Here is a 22,907-nt window from a genome sequence, read left to right as displayed (position 1 = left end):
CTCATCCGTTTTTAAAAACAATTTTGCTATTTAGTAACGATTTACAATTCAAGTAGCCAAAGATGCAGGGTCTGGCAAATGATAATGCACAAATCACAAAACTTTGAGCAGTTATACAATTTTTCTATTTATTGTGTTGATATACCCACCTAAGCTCTGCTCTGTTTCCCCATTAAAATGCAAAACTTGTGCTGTAGTCTACTGGCAACGTCTTGTAGCAGCAAGCTATACTGGCTACCTGCATCTCCTGGAGCGCAGCTCAAATCCCTTCTGTACCATTAAGTAGAACTCCTGACCTTTCAGCTCACTCGGTTGACCGTCCCATTAAGCTGGCCTTTCAGCTCATTCGGTCGACCGTCCCATTAAGCTGGCCTTTCAGCTCACTCGGTTGACCGTCCCATTAAGCTGGCCTTTCAGCTCACTCGGTCGACCGTCCCATTAAGTAGACCATCTGACTCTGGGCTAAAGATCAGTCCTGCTGCTCTCCTGAGCAATTCTTCTCTTGAGTTGCGGCTTTAAGCCATTTCAATTGACAGTGCACATCTGACTTTATACAAATCTGGCCAATGAACCACCCCCCTGCCTTGACCTCGGGTTTTTTTTTTAATATTTTCTGTGTCGCAGTAGATCACGTGTTCCTGTGACTCTGGTCTCTCCTCCTCTTGGGCAAGCAAGCTTCATTCTAGTTTCTCCATTGATCCGTTAGTTTCCATCTCTTTTTTTTTTTTATTAATATCTCTGTCCAGTGTATGGCAACATTCTTACATATAAGTCCCCACTGTACATATTCCTTATGTGAATCACTCACTCCCTTACACATTGACTCTTAACAATGGACCAGTGAAAAACAGATGGAACTATGAAGAACATGGTAAGGCTTCCGTTTTTAAAATATTAATGCATCCGCATAGACTTTAATGGTAGTCTGATCCGCAGAACAAATAAGAATAAGACATGTTGGGTTTCTATGAGGAGGTAAGTGCAAATTTGGATGTTGGTAATGCGGCTGATGTGATTTATCTGGACTTTGGAAAGGCATCTGATACTGTACCATATAACAGCCTTATACTGAAGCTACAGAAGCAAGGACTTGGGGGAACTAAGATGGGTAAGGAATTGGCTAAATGACAGGAAACAAAGTCATCATAAATGGTACATTCTCTAAATGGGATATAGTCAGCAGTGGGATACCGCAGGGATCTATTCTAGGACCGATTCTTTTTAACCTCTTTATTAATAACCTTGGGGATCGGATTGAGAGTAAAGCCCCCGTCTTACATAGCGAGATCGCTGCTGTGTCACGGTTTTGGTGACAACAGCGACCTCACCAGCGATGTCGCTATGTGTGACACTTTGCAGCGATCAGGCCCCTGCTGTGAGGTCGCTGATCGCTGCAAAGTGTCCTGGACCATTTTTTGGTCGTTGCCCTCCCGCTGGTCAGCACACATCGCTGTGTGTGACCAGCGGGAGCAGCGATCAGGCTGGTAACCATGATAAACATCGGGTTACTAGGGGCACACGCGCACCTAGTAACCCGTTGTTTATCATGGTTACGAACCTGCTAAAGTGAGCGGTAACCTCCCGCTCACTGTAGCAGAGTGGTAACCATGATAAACAACGGGTTACTAGGAGCACGTGTGCCCCTAGTAACCCGATGTTTACCATAGTTACCAGCCTGCTCCTGCTTCAGCAGGCTCGTAACCAGGAGCAGGACATCGTGGAAAGATTCTTTCCACGATGTCGCTGCTCCCCTGATCGTTGGTGAGCCTGCCTGTTTGACAGCTCACCAGCGACCATATAGCGACGCAGCAACGATCCCTGACAGGTCGTATCTTTGTCGGGATCGTTGCAGCGTTGCTAAGTGTGAAGGGGCCTTAAAGTGTTTGTCTTTGCTGATGATGCCAAACTATGTAGGATATTAAAATCTGATCTTGACATGATATTGCAGAACGATCTGGATAAGATGACTGAATGGACAAACACTTGGCAGATGAGGTTTAATGTAGATAAATGTAGAGTAATGCACCTAGGATGGAGTAATCCTATTGCTGTATACACATTAAATGGGAGTATACTCTGGACTACAGAAGAGGAGAAGACACTTGGGTATTCTGGTTACAAGTAAGCTGAGCAGCAGTACTCTATGTCAAGTGGCAGCTGCAAAAGCAAACAAGATTTTAGGGTGTATAAAAAGAGAGAAAATCCCGCGATCCCAACGCACTCTTGCTCCTTTATAAAGCGCTGGTGAGGCTACATCTAGAATATGGGATCCAGTTTGGGGCTTAAAAGGATATTCAGAAGTTGAGTCAGTCCAAAGGTGGGCAACTAGATTATTAGAAGGATGGAAAATACACTCAACTGAATGAAATCTTTAGGGTATGTGTGGTAAAAAAATGACGAGTTTTCCAATGGAAAGGGCTTCAGGAAATGTTCCTTGGACAGTTTTTTTTTCTTGGAGGTTTTTTTTTTTTTTTTTTTTTTAAGTGGTTTTGAATAATTTTTCCAAGTGTGTTTGAAGAGTTTATTTTCTTAATCATTTTTCCATAGCTTTTTGTTTGGACAATTCTTAGTTTTGGGTGTTTTCCATTAGGAGATGCTTCAAAGAATTGACATAGATTTTCTTTTCTCCCACCGGGCAGTTTTCAAAGCTTGAAGCACAAAAAAAGCTAAAAAAAAATACAGCAAAGTGGTTTTACAATAACAAAGAATAAGAGAATCTTTCAAGCGGTTTCAGCGATTTCCACCTTAACCTCTTCCCTCCTCTCGTAGCGAACCTGCTCAAAAAACCTCTGTGATGTGCACGTGTCCTAAGCTATGGCCCTTCACTGGACAAACACCTGGGCAGCTTTCTAATACTGACACAAGGAGATGACTTGGCATGATATAATACAGAGCATATTTGCATAAGGCTATAGTTGTCATACTGTAATATGCCCCATTTACTACTTTGCAAAACTTGCCAATTGAAGCTGTGATGTACTCTGGGATTAAAGAGTAACCGTCGTTTTTCATTTTTATTTCAGAAATCAATAGTACACATGAAAATAAGCAACATTATAATATCTCTCCCAAGAGAGGAACAATCAGAGGAGAAGTATAATAGAAACACGTCACCACTCCTGGTTTTGGTTTACAAATACTGATGTAGAATACTGACCAAATACTGAACATGTGAACGTGGATATAGTGTAGATTGTTATTGTTAAGTAGAATGTGTCAAATTTTTCTTTAATGTTTTTTATAATTTGTTTAAAAATGTATTTATGGCTGTTTGAAATTAAGTGATGTATTTTTTTCTTCAGCCACTGGAGGCTGCCAGTTTTATTTTTCCGGTGCCTAAGTGTCTAAGCAGAACATTTAGACCAAAGACACACTAACGTTTTTAAAATCGGTCCAATTTTGATGCAGAAGAGTTGGACGGGTGTCATGCAAGTGGCATGCGATTTTCATGAGAGTATAATGCGATTTTTTTTTTTTTTTATAACCTATCATCAAAATGCAATCCTCATGAAATGTGATTTTAACAGTAGCTTTTACATAGAGTAATTCTCTGTCATTTAAACAGTTTTCAAAGTAAATATTCTTCAATACCTATATACAGTGGGGAAAAGTATTTGATACACTGCCGATTTTTGCAAGTGTTCTCACCTACAAAGAATTGGCAGGTCTGTAATCTTTATGGTAGGTACACTTCAACTGTGACAGAATCTAAAAACAAATCCAGAAAATTACATTATATGACTGTTACATAATTAAATTGCATTTTATTGCATGAAATAAATAGAAAAACAGAACTTGGTACAGAAACCTTTGTTTGCAATTAGAGGTCAGATGTTTCCTGTAGTTCTTGACCACGTTTGCACACAATGCAGTAGGGATTTTGGCCCACTCCTCCATACAGATCTTCTCCAGATCTTTCAGGTTTTTGGGCTGTCACTGGGCAACATTGAGGTTCAGCTCCCTCCAAAAATTTTATATTAGGTTTAGGTCTGGATACTGGCTAGGCCACTCCAGGACCTTGAAATGCTCCTTATGGAGCAACTCCTTAGTTGCCCTGGCTGTGTGTTTCAGGTCATTGTCATGCTGGAAGACCCAGCCACAAACCACCTTCAATGCTCTTACTGAGGGAAGGAGGTTGTTGGCCAAAATCTCACGATACATGACCCCATCCATCCTCCCTTCAATACATTGCAGTCGTCCTGTCCACTTTGCAGAAAAGCATCCCCAAAGTACTATGTTTCCCCCACCATGCTTTACAGTTGGGACAGTGTTCTTGGGGTTGTACTCATCGTTCTCCAAACACGGCGAGTGGAGTTGATACCAAAAAGTTTTGGTCTTATCTGACCACATGACCTTTTTTTATGCCGGCTCTGGATCATCTAGATGGTCATTGACAAACTTCAAACAGGCCTGGACATGTGCTGGCGTGAGCAGGGGGACCTTCCGTGCCCTGCAGGATTTTAATCCATGATGCCGTAATGTGTTACTAACGGTAATGTTTTAGACTCTGGTCCCAGCTCTCTTCAAGCCATTATCCAGGTTTTCCCGTGTAGTTCTGTGCTGATTCCTAACCTTTTTCAGAATCATCCTTACCCCACGAGGCAAGATCTTGCATGGAGTGCAGACCGAGGAAGATTGACATTTTGTCATCTTGTGTTTCTTCCATTTTCTAATAATTGTGCCAACAGTTGTTGCCTTTTCAACAAGCTGCTTGCCTATTGTCCTGTAGCCCATCCCAGCCTTGTGCAGGTCTACAATTTTGTCCCTGGTGTCCTTAGATAGCTTTTTGGTCTTGACCATGGGTGGACAGGTTGGAGTGTGATTAAGTAAACTCGTTACCTGGATAAAAGATACCTGTCCACACACTCAAACAGGTGCAATTAATTCAGGTAATGAGTGCAGAGTAGGAGGGCTTCTTAAAGAAAAACTAACAGGCCTGTGAGAGCCAGAATTCTTGCAGGTTGGTAGGTGATCAAATACATATTTCATGCAATAAAATGCAATTTAATTATTTAAAAATCATACAATGTGATTTTCTGGATTTTTTTAAGATTCTGTCTCTCACAGTTGAAGTGTACCTACAATAAAAATTACAGACCCCTGCATTCTTTGTAGGCGGGGAAACTTGCAAAATCGTCCGTGTAACAAATACCTATTTTCCCCACTGTAGATAGAAATGTGTGACATATATAATCAGTGCTTTGCGTGTCTAGCTTACTGTACATGTATTTTACTAATAAAAAAATAAGTTTCTGAAAAAAAAAATGGCGTGGGATCCTCCAAAATGTTATTAACCAGCAGAGGGAAAGCAGACAGCTAGGGGCTGATTTTTATAGCCTGGGAAGGGGGTAATACACATGGAGCTCCCGAGGCTATAAATATCAGCTCACATCTGTATACTTAGCCTTTACTGGTTATTAAAATGGGGGACTCCAAAATAAAAAAGTGCCCCCCCCCCTTATAATTATTAACCAGCAAAGGCTAGGAAGACAACTGCGGACTGATATTAATAAGCTAGGAAGGGGCCATGGATATTGGCCTCCTCACAGACTAAAATATCACCTCTCAGCCTCCCCAGAAATGGCGTATCCAGAAGATGCACCAATTCTGGGGCTTAGCCTCCGCTCTTCCCACTTGACCTGGTGCTTTGGCAAGTGGGTGTAAGGCAGCGCTCGACATCATAATGGGGAATACTCGCTGCACCGGGTAAATCAAAGCACACCAGCTATGTCCTTCCGGTATTTCTTAATGCTGCAGTTTATTACACTTCATAAACCACAGTTCACACAGTCCATCTTAGTTTATCACCGGCATGTTTACACACTTAACATCCGGGAGTCTCTCAAGTAGCAGACAGGCCCAAGTGGCCCAAGTAACAGCCTTCAGCAAGGTAATAAAATAGCAATGTCCATATTAATGTCCATATAACACAGGGTATTACCTTTGCCGGGTTTAGCTGCTGCAGTCCATTAGGCTTGCCACCACTGTGGCTTTGCGGCTTCTCTAGGAGTCTCCAGCCGTCGTTCCCTCAAAGGCCACTGACATCCACACAAGATCCAGGCTCTGCCTTTCAGGACTCTTCCTCAAGCCTCTGCCTTCCAAGGCCACTAGCATCCACACAGGATCCAGTCTTTGCCTTTCAGGCTGCCAGGCTTCACTCGGCCTCACTAGGCCTCTCACAAACGGTGTCCCACACACACGGAGCACAGGCCTCACACCGAACACACCTGTCTCCCATCAAGCAGGGTTTATATATGCATCCCGTGCACACACATACTGACAGGACCTTGCTGATGCCACAGTCATGTGATCAGACAGACATTCTGTGCGCGCAGGACCTGTGCTATGTCACAGTCATGTGACCAGTCACCTGAGGGGGAAGGTACATGGTCAGGTAAAACACATCCTGGACCATTACCGTAATGCCAGCAAGTCGCTGCATTACATATCCCTCCCCTCTGTTCAAACTTGTGGGGTTCAACACATAATATACACAATCACTATAACCCCCCAGCTCACATAGAGTCCATGTACTTTACAATTGTGCTACTCAGCCCCTGGAACATTAGTCAACGACATTAGCCCATTCCTTAGGGACCTACCATTTGTCACAGCCACTGACTTCGTCAGGTCACCTTTCCGGGTCGTAAGCTTGTCAGAGCTCCCCCGCTCCCAGCGGTCAGTCATAATCTTGTCAGACCTCCCCCGCTCCCAGCAGTCAGTTGTAACCTTGTCAGGTCTCCCCCGCTCCCAGCGGTCAGTCGTTAACTTGTCAGGTCTCCCCTGCTCCCAGCGGTCAGTCATACAGCGATGTGACTCACATGCCCTGGTATCTAAGGTCCGGTTCGACTCCGTAATGTCCCGTCCTCTATTGGGTTGTTTGTATGGGCTGCTCAAACCTGAGTTACTGGAGGTCTCACTACCTCTAAACTCATGCCCACTACTCTCAGGACATCTTGAAAGGTCCCTAACTCCAGCTATCGCTGTTCTGTTATTTGGGGGGCCCTTTCTCTGTCTGGTCTCATAATTTCTAGACGGCTGCCATCTTCTGCTAATCAGACGATGCTGTCTATCCACTCGCAATCTAGCGAGATTCAACTGTTCTACCTCTTGCAGGTAGGTCACTCGGTACTCCAACAGCATGCGCATATATCCCAGGCTTTCTTCTGTTCCTACAGTGGAGAATGATACCATGCCGTCTTCGTCTGGTATCCAGTCCTGACGATCACGTGGACTGCTTACTTTCACCACACCAGACTTCTTGACCATCATCTGCATGGCTCGACCATTTCTCCCAACGAGCTTCCTCACTAGAACATGAGGCACCCGGATGACCTCTTCACGCATACTGTGAGCTTTCCTCATCAACTCCAGTTGTCTGACGGCTTGTTCCGTCTTCAACCGGAGAAACCGCTTCGTGCGAATACATCGCCAGTGCATGTCACTTAGGATAGCCACCCTCTTCACTGTGACTTCGGTCGTGGACAGGACCACCAGCTGTTTAGCTTCTGAGGTCAAGTACACCTTACAGGCTCCCACGGCCTTCTTAAACTCCTCATGCACGGACTCACTGGTGCATTCTTCCCTCAAATCCTCGGGTACATCTACGAGGCACTTGTACCGAGACGTTTCGGTCTCACCAGTGGTTTTCAGACGATCAACCAGCTCAGGTTACAGGGACAACTGACTTCCAGCTTCTTCACCCTGTATGCTTCCCCTGAGCTGACTCACAGCTACAAATTCACGAATTTTCGTCTTGACCACTTCCATCTCATATTTATCTGTGGTTAACACTCTCTTAGCTCTCCTCAGGTCCACCTTCTCATGGTATAAGGGAGTGAGTGCAATGTGTTCGCCCTTTTCCTTCTCCAAGAAGGCCTCGTTCACTGAGTGATACTTTGTCAGGCGACTTTTGAGCCCGGAAACTTCTTCCTCTAGCTCCGCCACTCGCCTCTCAGCGGCCCGTCTCTGAAGCTCTTCCTGTTTCAACTGCTCTTCCAGCAGCAGAGCTCTCTCAGACCTCTCCGTCTCCAATGCGCCCACTCGGCTCTCAATAGCCAGTCTCTCACGCTTCTCTTGCGTCCACTGGGTTTGTAGCATCTCCTTGAGCTGCTTGATCTCGGCTCCGACATCCACCGAACACTCCGAGCCCACATCACTCGAGGAGGTATCTGCTTCATACTTCCCATCACCAGCGGTCAACTCCTGGCCCTGGTCTGTGGCTTTTCCGATGGACTCCTCCATCCTCTCTCGCTCAGCTTCCATCTTCCTGACTGTTTCCTTAAGGTACGTCTCCGCCTTTTGGAGAGTATCACAGGACATCTGTAGCTCCTTCACCTGAGCTTCCAGATCAAGGGTCTTTCCCCGGAGATCGTCATTCTCCTCACGGGTGTCTTGCAGAGTGGTCTCAACCACTTGGCGCACTTGCTCTGCACCCGCCTTATCCTCCTCTAGTTTTTCCTTCACCTTGAGGAGATCCTCATAATCTCTCTTACTCTGTTGCAGTTCCCTACTGCGTTCACCACACTCCTTCTTGGAGTCACACAGCTCCTGGTTGAGCTGTTTGCGCAGTCGTTCTAGGATTTGTTCGCGTCCAGAAACACCATCCTGCCGCGCCTCCTTCTCAAGCTTCAACTGCAAAACCTCTTCCTTGATTTTGCGGCGGTCCTCCTTAATTGCGTAGAATATTTCCTTCCACTGGTTAATTTCCGCGTGGCTTTGCTCCACGTCTCGCTGCCAGTTCCCTCATAAGCTGGTGTATTTTCTGCTGTTCAGACTCCAGGATCAACTGGTCTGAGGACACGTTCCCCAGGTTTTCACATAATTGCTGCATGTCACTCTGACCCTGCTGGCCGATAGGCTCCAGCTCTTGGTCACGACTGGCCGCCTCCTCTTTTACCTCTAATGGAGGATCTACACTTGAAGCAAAGGCACACTACATTCTCTTTATTTTCATTTTCAGCCAAGTCTACTGGAGCAACCTTTTTGTGGCCCTTGCGCCGTCTACGAGATGGGGACTTTCTCACCTCGTCTAGCCCCTCCTGACTGACCTCTCCTTCTACTTTCGTAGTGTAACCGTCAGCTACGGGGTCTGTGTCACTCCCCATGGTGTTGTGGACTAACAGGTCACCTCCCACTTTGACGTCACCCCCTTCTACTGGAGCTACCCCGTTATCAATGGTCACATTGTCATTTTTAGGAGGTACCAACCCACCACCAGTAATTTTTTTTTATTTTCTATCCTCCACGCTGTTTTGAACAACCGCCCCATTCCCCCGACTCCGCCCCCTTTTAAACAACCACACCGGCAGGGGAATTTTTACAAGAAAAATCAACAATAGTCTTAGGACTCAGTTCTTACCACCTCCCCGGGCACTCTGGGACAACAAGGGCGCCCCCGGAGAGTTCACAGAATGGTCCACTGCCACCATTCTATACGGTGCCCACGGCTCCTGTGGTTCCTGCACCATGTCCAGTTTCATGTCCAGTAGACGTTTCTCAAATACCTGCTCCGGTTTTAACAGGCACTTGAATCGCTCTAATCGCTCAATAGCTTCAGATTCAGTTGCTGCTCCTTTCACAGCCATTTTTAACTGCTCGTGCATTTCCTCAGGACACTATTCACACACCGCTCTCCCCCGGAAAAATTTTCGTGGCCCCGCCGAGCCACAGCAAAACCGGATTTGAGTGCGATGACAACCTTCGCAACCCCGCCGAGTTGCAGCCAGATGCTTTAAACTTCGTGAGCCCCACCGATCCACAGCAAACCAGGTTTGAGTGCGACGCCAATCTTCGCAACCCCACCGAGTTGCAGCCAGATGCTTTAATCCACACTCGTCCTGTGCCGTTGCCCCTAGCAACCGGGTTGTTGTTGCCGCTAGCAACCGGGCTGCAGTTGCCCCTAGCAACTGGGTTGTCGTTGCCGCTAGCAACCGGGCTGCAGTTGCCCGCATTCTCGAACCATATGTAAGGCAGCGTTAGACATCATAATGGGGAATACTCGCTGCATCGGGTAAATCAAAGCACACCAGCTATGTCCTTCCGGTATTTCTTAAAGCTGCAGTTTATTACACTTCATAAACCACAGTTCACACAGTCCATCTTAGTTTATGACCGGCATGTTTACACACTTAACATCCGGGAGTCTCTCAAGTAGCAGACAGGCCCAAGTAACAGCCTTCAGCAAGGTAATAAAATAGCAATGTCCATATTAATGTCCATATAACACAGGGTATTACCTTTGCCGGGTTTAGCTGCTGCAGTCCATTAGGCTTGCCACCACTGTGGCTTTACGGCTTCCCAGGTAGGGGTCTCCAGCCGTCGTTCCCTCAAAGGCCACTTACATCCACACAAGATCCAGGCTCTGCCTTTCAGGACTCTTCCTCAAGCCTCTGCCTTCCAAGGCCACTAGCATCTACACAGGATCCAGTCATTGCCTTTTAGGCTGCCAGGCTTCACTCGGCCTCACTAGGCCTCTCACAAACGGTGTCCCACACACACGGAGCACAGGCCTCACGCCTCACACCGAACACACCTGTCTCCCATCAAGCAGGGTTTATATATGCATCCCGTGCGCACACACACACATACTGACAGGACCTTGCTGATGCCACAGTCATGTGATCAGACAGACACTCTGTGCACGCAGGACCTGTGCTATGTCACAGTCATGTGACCAGTCACCTGAGGGGGAAGGTACATGGTCAGGTAAAACACATCCTGGACCATTACCGTAATGCCAGCAAGTCGCTGCATTACATGGGGTAATAGGGTTGGGGTTAATGTCAGCTTTGTATTGGCTGTTGACATCAAGCCCAGGGGTTAGTAATGGAGAGGCGTCTATAAGATGCCCCCATTACTAACCCCATAGTTATATTGTAAATAGAAAACACCCAGAATAAAGTTCTTTTAATTGAAATAATGACAATGACACTGTCAGGAATTCCAACCCACACTGAGGGACGACACCGGGAATATCACGCAATTTCTCGCCGTTGCCGTCACACCATCCGTCTTTCGTCCGGAGTCGCGAGCACGCGATCCAGACTACTCGCTACGTGGATATCGGCAAGCGATCAGTGAGCGTATGGCGCCACACTTCGGGGATTCGAATGCCTGGAATCCATGTTTAACACCCTCCGTATGGTCACTGTCTGCTTCACGATAGCCCAATTATTAATATTCGCTGCCACCACCGGCCGAGTTTGAAATATAATACAGGCCTGGCCGGACGCCTGCCTTTTGGTAGCGTATATGGCTTCGGGGAAGGGAACGATTACAGAACAAAAGAAACAGAACTATTACATTTTATGTTTAATCCAAAAGGGAGGCAGTGTTTAGGAAAAATATATACATAAGGATGTTACAAAGGAGACATTAAAATACATAAGCAGTTACAGAAAATAAACAGGATGAAAGAAGATAACTTATACTATACAATCGTGGAGACGATTCAATATAGGTGGAGGAGGGGCTCCCCAGATGGATTATGCTGTTATTGAACCCGTTGCTTATAATGCTTTTTCCCCCCTGGCAATGAGTGCTTCAGTACTGTCTATAAGTTCTCTTATACCTAAGGGGAGATCTGCCCACACGCTCCTTGTGGTAACATCGTGTGGGCCGGTCTCCTGCCTGTCAATTTTTATTAAAAACGCTAACTTCTGCAATAACTCATCGCTCGTTGATCGCAGAAGCTTGCAAACTACGCCATTCTTTCCCTTATGATTTTATCTTTTTATTTAGAGACCACACATCACATAGGTGCAGTCTGCTATTATGGTGTTTTTGCGCTACAGCTCCCTGATTTTTGCCTACAGCCCTGGAAAACTACCTATATATTCCTGGGCTGATTTTGTCACTAAACATATTGGTCCCGTTACTGTCAGACATATGGAACTCATAATATTTCATAGTTCATATCGGAGTCAGCGTGTCTGCACATTTCCCTTTGAGGCTCGGGAAGCAGCCTCACGGTTACACGCAAATTAGTGCAAGCCTGCATTTTAATTACCTCCTTCGTCTTTCAGAGACCAGATGCTTGCTTCCTAACGAAGTTATAACACTCCTTAGCTGGCATTGTTTGCATAAGCTATTTCCCAGGTGTGTGTTAATTGGGGCTTTTGTGCTGAGGAAAATGGGACAGCTCGGTGCTGACAAGTGGTGATAATTTGCAGTAAGACACTGTATAATTGTCATCTCTGGACAAACACTACAGGAGATGGCATGGGAGAAGGGGCTAATATTCTGTTAATATGTCCCTGACATTAATATTTTCCTGACAGACACCTTTATTTTAAATAAAAAGCACAGTTATACTCACCTTTAATTTTAATCCACTGAAACCTATGTCCCCTGTATAAAAATAATAAACCAACATAATCCTCACCTGTCTGACATGAAGGTAATCCAGTTGTCTGGTACATCTAGTTGCCTGGCTTCATCGCAAGTGGGAGCGAGCTGTTACATCAAATATGGCAGCCACAGGCCACAGGGGACCAGTTTAGCATCCAACCACAATCTCCTATATTGTGGTTGCTTCAGCTAAAATTTTACTGTTCACTCTTCAGAAAAAAAAAAAACATATTTGGTTTCGCTGTAAAAGTCCAGGCTATCAAAATATGAAATTAATTAACCCCTACGGAAAATGCCATAGGTAGAAAAATAATCAAAATATCAGAATTGTGGGTTTTGTGTTACCTCTCCTCCCTATTGTGCTGTGTCACAAAACGCATCAGAAGCCTTTGCAGGTGTTTTTTGTTAATTATTCTAATTTACTGAGATAATGACTTTTGTGTTTGCATTGGCTGTAAGCCATAATCATCAACATTAACATAACAGAAATAACGACTTGAAATAGATCACTGTTTGTAATGACTCTATAATAGGAGTTTCACTTTTTGTATTGAAAAACAGAAATAAATTAACTTTTTGATGATATTCTAAATTAGTGAGAAGCACTTGCATATGTTTTGAGGACATATCACCATATTGTATGCACATTCCAATTGATGATCTAGCCACCTAGTTCAGATTAGTTTTATGATAGATTGTGATTAATGAGCAGCGCGATAGTGTACTCTATTATTAATTTATTTATTAACTATTTTGGTTGATAAACCAGAAAGTTATAAGGGCATAGAAATTAAGAATTTGAAAATATTTTCAAAATTTTTGCCAAATTTCCAATATTTTCACAAATGTAAAAAATATCAACCTAAATTTACCTCTACTATAAAGTACAATGTGTCACGAAAAAAAACAGTCTCAGAACCACTGGGATACATTGATGTGTTCCAGAGTTGTTGCTCCATAAAGTGACATTGGTCAGAATTGGAAACATTTGGCTTGATCAGGAAGGGGAAAACAGACTTCAGGGCAAAGGGGTTAAAAATGTTTGTCCAGAGTGATATCTTTTGCTTTTTACTGTTTTGTAGTACTGTAATGCCTTGCTGATATGCTGGATGCTTGCTTCATGTAGGATGTTCTTGAGCGTTATGTATCTACTCGTGGAGACTCCATATAATATGAGATTCACTTTTTGTATTGAAGAACTGAAATAAATTTTACTTTTTGATGATATTCTAATTTAGTGAGAAGCACTTGTAGGTCCGGCATCATAGTAAGAGAAACATGCCCACATCATGATGCTTGCACCATGCTTCACTGTCTTCAGAGTGTACTGTGGCTTGAATGCACAGTTTGGGGGTCGTCTGACGAACTGTCTGCAGCCCTTGGACCCAAAAAGAACAATTTTATTTTCATCGGTCCATAAAATGCTTCTCCATTTCTCTTTAGGCCAGTTAGATATGTTCTTTGGCAAATTGTATCCGCTTCAGTACATGTCTTCTTTTTTTTTTAACAGTGGGACTTTGCGGGGACTTCTTGCTAAGTGATTAGCTTCATTGTTTAACATGTGGTAATATAATTTATACCAAACAGTGATTAATCTGGTTAGTCATATTGGACTGCTGTTATTTTGAACACTACTTTATACTGCAGTATACTGCGGGCCGTATATGGAAAAGTCCAATTTAGACGAGAATGGTAGAATAACATTTTTATTTTTTAAATCTACAGTCCACAACAGTACGAACAGCAGGGCAAACTGCCTATCTAGGAGGGTGTTCACACAGCGTGGATTTTGTGCACTGTGAAGCGAATCTACTTCATAATTCACATCAAAGAATATTTGAATCATTTTTTTATGTCAAAACACCCTCTGTGAACGCACCTCTATCACATGTTCACACTGTCTTTTTTTTTTTACATGGATATATTCAACAATGAAAGAGGATGTCCACCTCTAAGGTCAATTATATAAATGCATGTATTTAGGGCGAAAAATCTTTTTTCAATTGACTTTCATTAAAATATTTGCACCATCTAACTGCGGGATGAGTTATCTGCGTCTGTCTGGCAGCCCGCTATGGTGGTTCAATAGGATCGGGATGAGTTATCTGAGGGTCCGTCTGGCAGCCCGCTCTGGGGATCTGATAGGGTCGGGATGAGTTATCTGAGGGTCCGCTATGGTGGTCTGATAGGGTCGGGATGAGTTATCTGAGGGTCCGTCTGGCAGCCCGCTCTGGGGATCTGATAGGGTCCGGATGAGTTATCTGAGGGTCCGCTATGGTGGTCTGATAGGGTCGGGATGAGTTATCGGAGGGTCCGTCTGGCAGTCCGCTATGGTGGTCTGATAGGGTCGGGATGAGATATCTGAGGTTCCATCTGACAGCCTGCTATGGTGGTCTGATTGGGTCGGGATGAGATATCTGAGGTTCCATCTGGCAGTCCGCTCTGGTGGTCTGATAGGGTCGGGATGAGATATCTGAGGTTCCGTCTGGCGGCCTGCTATGGTGGTCTGATAGGGTCGGGATGAGATATCTGAGGGTCTGTCTGGCGGTCCGCTATGGTGGTCTGATAGGGTCGGGATGAGTTATCTGAGGGTCTGTCTGGCGGTCCGCTAGGGTCGGGATGAGTTATCTGAGGTTCTGTCTAGCGGTCTGCTATGGTGGTCTGATAGGGTCTGGATGAGTTATCTGAGGGTCTGTCTGGGGGTCCGCTAGGGTCGGGATGAGATATCTGAGGGTCTCTCTGGCAGTCTGCTATGGTGGTCTGATAGGGTCTGGATGAGTTATCTGAGGGTCCGTCTGGCAGCCCCCTGTGGTCGTCTGATAGGGTCTATGTAACCCTCTTTTATGTCTTTTCTGAATGTAGCAGATTTCTGGCAACAAAGTTGAATGTGCGGGAAGCAAAGAGCCTGAAAAAGCAGAACTGTTTTAATAAAACCTAATTGCAAAAATGATTTTAACCTAAAATACAAGCAACTAAGGAAAAAAAATGAAATTGACCCCAAAGGTGGACAATTCCTTTAAAGCCTCTGTGTGAACATGGCCGCCTCCTGTCATCCGCACGGGTGGAGACTGCGGCCCGGACCTTTCATTCAGATCAGAGCCTCACAACCCGATCGGTGACCACCACAACACAACTGCCGAATGTAAAGCCCCGCCCACCTGGCTCCTGGCACGTGACACCTGTATCCGGGTAGGCGGTAGGCGGGATTCCTTGTCACCACGGCAACCGTTCCACGCTGAGCTGCCTTCGTAGTCAAGGCAACGATGCTATAGTATACAGCTAGGAGGCAGGCGGTGCAGTCATCAAACCACCGGAGAGCCCCGGGGACAGCGCTGCCCGGTGAGCGCACAGTATCCTACGGGCAGCCATCCATGTGTGGCCGCCAGCAGCCCGGAGGCGCCTCCTGCCAGTGCACATGAGCTCTTATAAGGATGACATGGTGGCTGCAGGCATCACTATCATTACTAGGGGACGGGTTATTGGGGCTCCCAGAAATAAGCCTTCAAGATGGAAATTCCCTTCCATCAATAGTTTATAGGAAAAGAAAAATCTTTCTATTATAAAGCAAAGTGATGACATCACGTCCATGATGATGTTGCGTGACATGACAGCTGATAATGGCACGGTGGCCGCCATAGTCACGTGAGGCCACCGCCATAGGCGTTGTGTCACTAGGTGGGTGAGAGGAGAACAGCAGCAGATAAGGAGGCAGTCTGCGAATGGCCTGTAGTGGTTTACTTCTAGGGTTTCTGCTGCACCATATCCCCACTCATCATTTCTCTCTATAGCACAGATCTCAGGATATTTCCATACAATATCACTGCTGCTATTATTCTAATCAGGACCTGTCACTCCCCATAAATATGTGTTGTTTTACCTGGTGTAAATGCTGTAAATCTAGACTTTGTAGCCAAAAAGGCAATGTCGTCTTGTAGATACACACAGATAAAAGGTGGGGACCACACCCACTTGGCTAACAAGACTAGATTTATATACAAGGAATAGGGGGCCATATCTTAGCAACAGGACAACAGCAGCATTTACACCAGGTTAAAAAAAAAATAATAATACACAAACTCTCACACTTACTTACGGGAGGTGACAGGTCCTCTTTAATATAGAAATACTCAGGTCTTGAATCAGTTTTGCACTAATTTGTTCTTTTTTTCTGCTTTTTTCTATAGGTAATATGTGATATTATGGAAAGATAGCCACCTCTCTACTAACAAAAATGGTAATAAGACAAGTTTTTTCTTATTTACTAATTTTACTACTGTACCCATACTAAGTTGCTCCTTGGGATAGCTCACCAATACCACATCTGTGCAGCTGTGGTACCTTATTACTTAAAGCGCTCCTGTCAGCAGGATTGTGCTTAGTAAACTACATACACTGTGAGGTGGGCGCCGTTACACTGAGTAAAATGATACCTTTGTTGATGAAATTCGTCCAGTGATTATAAAACAATCTTTGTTTTCATTTCTGCCATAATGATATGCTTGTGCTCTTAGCAGGACTTTAGTGAGGGGCTCTGTAGCTGGTGCTCTCATTATGTATTCCCATCTCTGGCTTTGACAGGTCACTGTGCTTTCAGTCACCTGCCTACTATTATAAATATTGCCTGTGTAATTTCTGTGGCAAAGTGAAAATTTACATCCCCAAAATGGCTGCCACCGCCCGCGCATGCGCAGTAGTATCTTTCCGTTGCCGGGAGATGCTACTGCGCACGCGCAGGCATCATTTTGCTAGAGGAGAAAGAAACTTGCCTGCAGAAGTATAGTCCCCGCCGCCCACACTTGCGCAGTAGTATTTCTCGATTGCTGAGAGATGCTACTTCACATGCGCGGTGCCATATTTCTGCATCCAAATTCTTTTTCCAAAAGCAAAATGGCGCCCATGCGTGCGCAGTAGCATATCTCGGCAACCGAAAGATGCTACTGCGCATGCGCTGGCTGCCATTTTGAAGGATGTAAATTTTCACTTGCCACAGAAATTACACACGCAGTTTTTATAATAGTAGGCAGGTGACTGAAAGCACAGTGACCTGTCAGAGGCCAGAGATAGGCATACATAATGAGAGCACCAGCTACAGCCCCTCCCTAAAGTCCCACCCTGAAGCACGAGAATATCATTATGGCAGAACTGAAAATAAAGATTATAAAAGAACCGCTGGACAGGTTTCATCAACAAAGGTATTATTTTACTCAGTGTAAAGGCTCCCACCTGACAGTGTATGTAGTTTACTAAGCACAATCCTGCTGACAGGTGCGCTTTAACGGAATCTGTCAGCAGATTTTTGCTATGTAATGTGAAGACCGTAGGAAATAGAGGCTGAAACACAGAATTCAGGGATGTGTCACTCACTTGTCAAAGTGCATACTGTTGTTTATTAACTGTGAAGGATTTATCACTAAGAGATTAACACTGCTGAACTACACTAGTTCAGCAACGCCCTCTCCCCCTGTGATAAGCAGCTCACTGTCTATGTACACTGAGAGCCTGGTGTGGGCAGGGTTAGCTTTCTCAGCTCTGCTGCATTCTAAATCTAAAAGCTTTGTAAAAAAAGAAAATTGGCACGAAACTAACAAAGGTATAAACATACACCTGTAACTTGGGCCAGGTACCGCGCTAAAGGCTTGCGGTGGTGCTATGCCGTGCTGTAATGTTCAAATATATCGTAAAAAAAAGAAAAGCAGCACTCACCATGCCATAAAAATATATGTCCTTTATTTTATGTGGTGGGACAAACAAGCAGGGGGAGCTGGGAAGAAGGAACAGACAACAGCTGTTTTGCGCTCAAACAGGCGCCTCTGCGGGTTCTAAATCTAAAAGCTTTGATTGTGTCAGAACGGCTGCACTCAGTGCTCTAAGTAACACATCGTTGGATTCAGCTTCTCTTGCCTACATTACGCTGCTCTCAGATGAGATAGCAAAAACCTGTGACAGATTCCCTTTAAATGGCATAGTGCTGTAGTGAGTTGTAATATTGGGCACAGCCACTACTAAAAGTACAGAACTATCCCTGGTAAGCTATGATGGAAATGTGGCTCTTTGGAGCTGATTTGAGGGGGTGTCCAGGGTCAGACCGCCAACTAACAGACCGTCAATTTAATTCAAAGTCCCAGATAGGATATTTTATTTTAATGGTGTTGTCCACTTTTATTAAACATTTTAAAAATGGGCCTGTAATGGGGTTAAAAAAAAGCAGGTGATAAATGAATGGCTACAACGTCATGTTCCGTCTGAGCCGGAAGAAACAGTCCCATAGCTCTCTTTTCCAACTTGGATGGAACATGGCATCTTCAGCCAAATAGTGGCCACTGATTGGCCACAGTGCACATCTGACAGCTTTCACCATAACAGCAAGCCTGGAACTTGGCAGTGGCAACTGCAGCAGTACAAGGAGAAGCAGGGTTACGGCTGGTACGATTGTCTATATCAGCGCCACAATAGGCCTATTTTCAAAAAGTTTACCAGTAGTGAACAACTCCTTTAAGATATTTTATGGCAACATAAACTCCATTATTTAACAAAATCAGTCAGTCAATCTAGGAACTAGATGTATGGACAGCAAACATACTCAAATATCTTCCCCTCTTGTCCAACATAACATCCCACGGACTCCTAGTAATAACAAGTCTTTTCGTCATTTGTGAATATAGCATTTCAGTAAAGTCTACAAGAACACGTATCTTCTGTCTTGATTTCCTTTATTATCAGATAAGACTCTTAATATCCAGTGATAAAATATCTAACACTTTAACTGTTTAATTGCATAGAAATGATTGACCACCTAAAAAAGGTCTTATAGAACATGGTGATAAAGAAGGGAACCCATTAACTATTTTGGCCTAAATTGCCTTGTAAACAATGGATGGTTTGGACATGTAAAAAATAATAAAAGAGGTTCTTGTTATCCAGGTAAAGCTGTCCTTAAAGGTGTATTCCTATCCACATGATCCTATTCCATTATGTAGAAGGTGTAATAACAATATTAGCAAATACCTCCAATTAGAAATGTAGTATAGTTCTTTTGATAAACGATGTCACTTACCCCATGTACAGGACATTGCAGTAGCTTAGATATCCATGGGTTTCCATCTCTGGCAGGCATAATGCATTTGGTAGCGTTCACACAGGCAATGCAGTTTTGTTCCAAACACATGCAGTTTTTGTTGCTTTCCATGGGTTGTACAGCACAAAAACAAACTCAAATATAAATCCCTAGCCTTGTCCAGGTGCTAACTAAACAGAACAGAACAGATCTTGGCTACTCATACAGGGCTGAGCTAGTCCCAGTTCGGACAAACAAAACAGCTATTGTCCATAGCAACCAGTTATACTTACGGTTCTCTGCACGTGGCCTGTGCAGACTCTTCTCAGAGAGGCATTCTGGCCGGTCTCTCTCTATGGTTACAACCACTCATATAGTGACAGTTAGTTAGTTGTCGTAACCATGGATTCCAAAGCTACTGCAATGCCCTGCACATGGGGTAAGTGACATAGCTTATCAGAAGAACCTTTTGCTATTATTATTATTATTACACTTACTACATATTGGGATCTTGGAGGGAGTACCCCTTTAATGCTCCCATACATATAAGGGTAATGTCGACCAAGTTCGTTGATATCAACGGCTTCAGCCGACTGACTAATGTGTATGGGGGTGCCGGCCAATTGTTGGTTGGGAGAGATGTAGATCTCGCATGTTTAATTTTGAATTGTCAACTGCATGGTTCTTCTGGAGAAAAGTCACTAGCAGATGTGTTAGCGGGCGGCTTTCTCATAAAGAACCCAGGAAAGCTCAGGCAAACGAGTGCTGCTGTGTATGGGGGAGTCGTCTAAGATGGCTTTCAGCCGAATGATTAGCTGAAGCATCTGTCAACCCACAGCCAAGTAAAGTGTATGGCCAGCCTTCTACATTACATTAATGTCATGTAAACCCTCTAATTTCTGCTAGATTGGCCGATCATCTAGGGCCAAGTTCACATGTCCAGTAATAATCCATCAGAACTAAGTCTTTTGTCAACTGATTGCTGCTGGATCTGTTCTAACTGACGGCCACTGGACGTGTGAGCCTAGCCTAATGAGTATGGGGTCCCTGAGGCTCTTAGGGGGGTGGGGTTATCATGTTAAATCTTAACACCTGCCCCTTTTGTTATAAGTGGAGGTAAGCTGCCTGTCCTATCATTTGCCAAAATGCTATAATAGTTAATGTTAGCCTTCATTTTATACTGAAGTAATTTGTATGTTTTCAGCCCACAAAAAGTGCCAAATCCAAGGGCTCTTCAAAGTCCCGCAAAGGAAAGAAGTCAAAAAAGTCAAAGAAGAGTAAGGAACCTAAACCTGAAGTGGACATCCTTAGTCCAGCCGCCATGCTGATTGCCTACTACATCTCCCATAATGCAGTGGACTGCTTGGAATTTCGTGGATTTAGCTGGTCTGGTGCTCCAAAAAGAAAGGGAAGAAAGGAAAGAAGAAGAAGTAATTTCCACCAAAATCTACAATGACCACTTGGTGCCATATAATAACATCAATGTTCTAGAAATGAACTGTTAATATTAATGCCCAGTTTACATTGTAAATTAGATCAGAAACAATTGAATTTTAAAGTATTTTTTTAGGAATAGAATATTCATTTCTTTGGTTTTAACTGGATCTCCTTGTGGAGAATTGTCAAAAAATGTGAATTGCTGAAAATGTATAACCTAGCATTGCTGTAATGACAAATGATAATCTCCTAAAGGCAATCTACCACACATAAAATAAAAATTTATTGTTCGGGTAAATTGGGAATAAAACAAGGTAATATACAATATAGGCTTTCAGTCTATGAGTAAAAATTAGGCAACAACCCGGGGCGCAAGGCAAGCCTACAATTAGTCTTGACGTCAGCATTAAAATTAAACATGGAACGATGACAGAATGGTAAAATACTTGACTTTTAAATGGCATTAATATTCTTTTTCTTTTATGATGCCATGCATCTGAGATTTTAGCAGGAACCATCTATAAATTTGACACCTCAGATCGGCCCTTTTGTATTTTCATTCTATATTGGTTTGCCCAACAAGATGAAATCACAATACAAATAGTAGTGAAATACTGAGATGCATAAAAGGGAACCTGTCAGTCACAGAAACTCTATTCACCTCGAAGCATTGTGGTAATCTGCAGGTAAATAGCATTTCAATCATATCCGACTGGTGTACTAGAGCAACGGCCACAAGGAGAAAATTAAGTTTTATTCTCCCTGCGGCCAATAGTTTCCATTAATTGGAACACTGCGGCTCATGCAATGAAGGATTACATCCTGATGCTGGCCAGTGCTAGTTTCATGATATTTTTGCAGGCGGAGTCAGCGCGCTCTGCACTTCTGTCCCTTGTTAGGCAGGAGTTTCAGTGTCTGCTATGTGATGTATGTGCTCTAGCCCCAGTGTCTCCTACGAGATGTATATGCTCCAGTCCAATTGTCACCTATGTGATGTATATGCTCCAGCCCAGTGCTTGCTATGTGATGTATATGCACCAGCCTTAGTGTTAGCTATGTTATGTACAGTTATATGAAAAAGTTTGGGCACCCATATTAATCTTAAGCTTATTGTTTTATAAAAATTGGTGTTTTTGCAGCAGCTATTTCAGTTTGATATATGTAATAACTGTTGGACACAGTAATGTTTCTTCCTTGAAATGAGGTTTATTGTACTAACAGAAAATGTGCAATATGCATTCAAACAAAATTTGACAGGTGCATAAGTATGGGCACCTCACCAGAAAAGTGACATTAATATTTAGTAGATCCTCCTTTTGAAAAAATAACAGCCTCTAGTCGCTTCCTGTAGCTTTTAATGAGATCCTGGATGAAGGTATTTTTGACCATTCCTCTTTACAAAACAATTCCAGTTCAGTTACGTTTGATGGTCGCCGAGCATGGACAGCCCTCTTCAAATGATCCCACAGATGTTCAATGATATTCAGGTCTGGGGACTGGGATGGCCATTCCAGAACATTGTAATTGTTCCTCTGCATGAATGCCTGAGTAGATTTGGAGCGGTGTTTTGGATCATTGTCTTGCTGAAAGATCCATCCCCTGTGTAACTTCAACTTTATCACTGATTCTTGAACATTATTGTCAAGAATCTGCTGATACTGAGTGGAATCCATGCGTCCCTCAACTTTAACAAGATTCCCGGTGCCGGCATTGGCCACACAGCCCCAAAGCATGATGGAACCTCCACCAAATTTTACTGTGGGTAGCAAGTGTTTTTCTTGGAATGCTGTGTTTTTTTGCCGCCATGCATAACGCCTTTTTGTATGACCACAAACAACTCAATCTTGGTTTCATCAGTCCACAGGACCTTCTTCCAAAAAGAAATTGGCTTCTCCAAATGTGCTTTTGCATACCTCAGCCGACTCTATTTGTGGCGTGCTTGCAGAAACGGCTTCTTTCGCATCACTCTCCCATACAGCTTCTCCTTGTGCAAAGTGCGTTGTATAGTTGACCGATGCACAGTGACACCATCTGCAGCAAGTTGATGCTGCAGCTCTCTGGAGGT

The 22,907-nt window shown here is 44.0% G+C and overlaps 1 long non-coding RNA gene across 1 annotated transcript; it reads left to right on the top strand.

Annotated features, from left to right (window-relative positions):
- The first annotated feature begins 15,544 nt into the window (after window positions 1-15,544).
- LOC141165112 (uncharacterized) lies at window positions 15,545-20,649 on the top strand. Its single transcript, XR_012251060.1, has 3 exons — window positions 15,545-15,690; window positions 16,536-16,585; window positions 20,610-20,649. It is a non-coding gene; the product is annotated as an uncharacterized lncRNA (long non-coding RNA).
- The last annotated feature ends 2,258 nt before the right edge of the window (window positions 20,650-22,907 follow it).

Source organism: Phyllobates terribilis, unplaced genomic scaffold (assembly GCF_046119375.1).
Source record: "Phyllobates terribilis strain yellow unplaced genomic scaffold, ASM4611937v1 Scaffold_11__3_contigs__length_659146591, whole genome shotgun sequence".
In the NCBI taxonomy this organism is placed as follows: domain Eukaryota; kingdom Metazoa; phylum Chordata; class Amphibia; order Anura; family Dendrobatidae; genus Phyllobates; species Phyllobates terribilis.
Note: the sequence above shows the minus strand (reverse complement) of the source record. Positions and strands in the feature narration are given on the sequence as shown.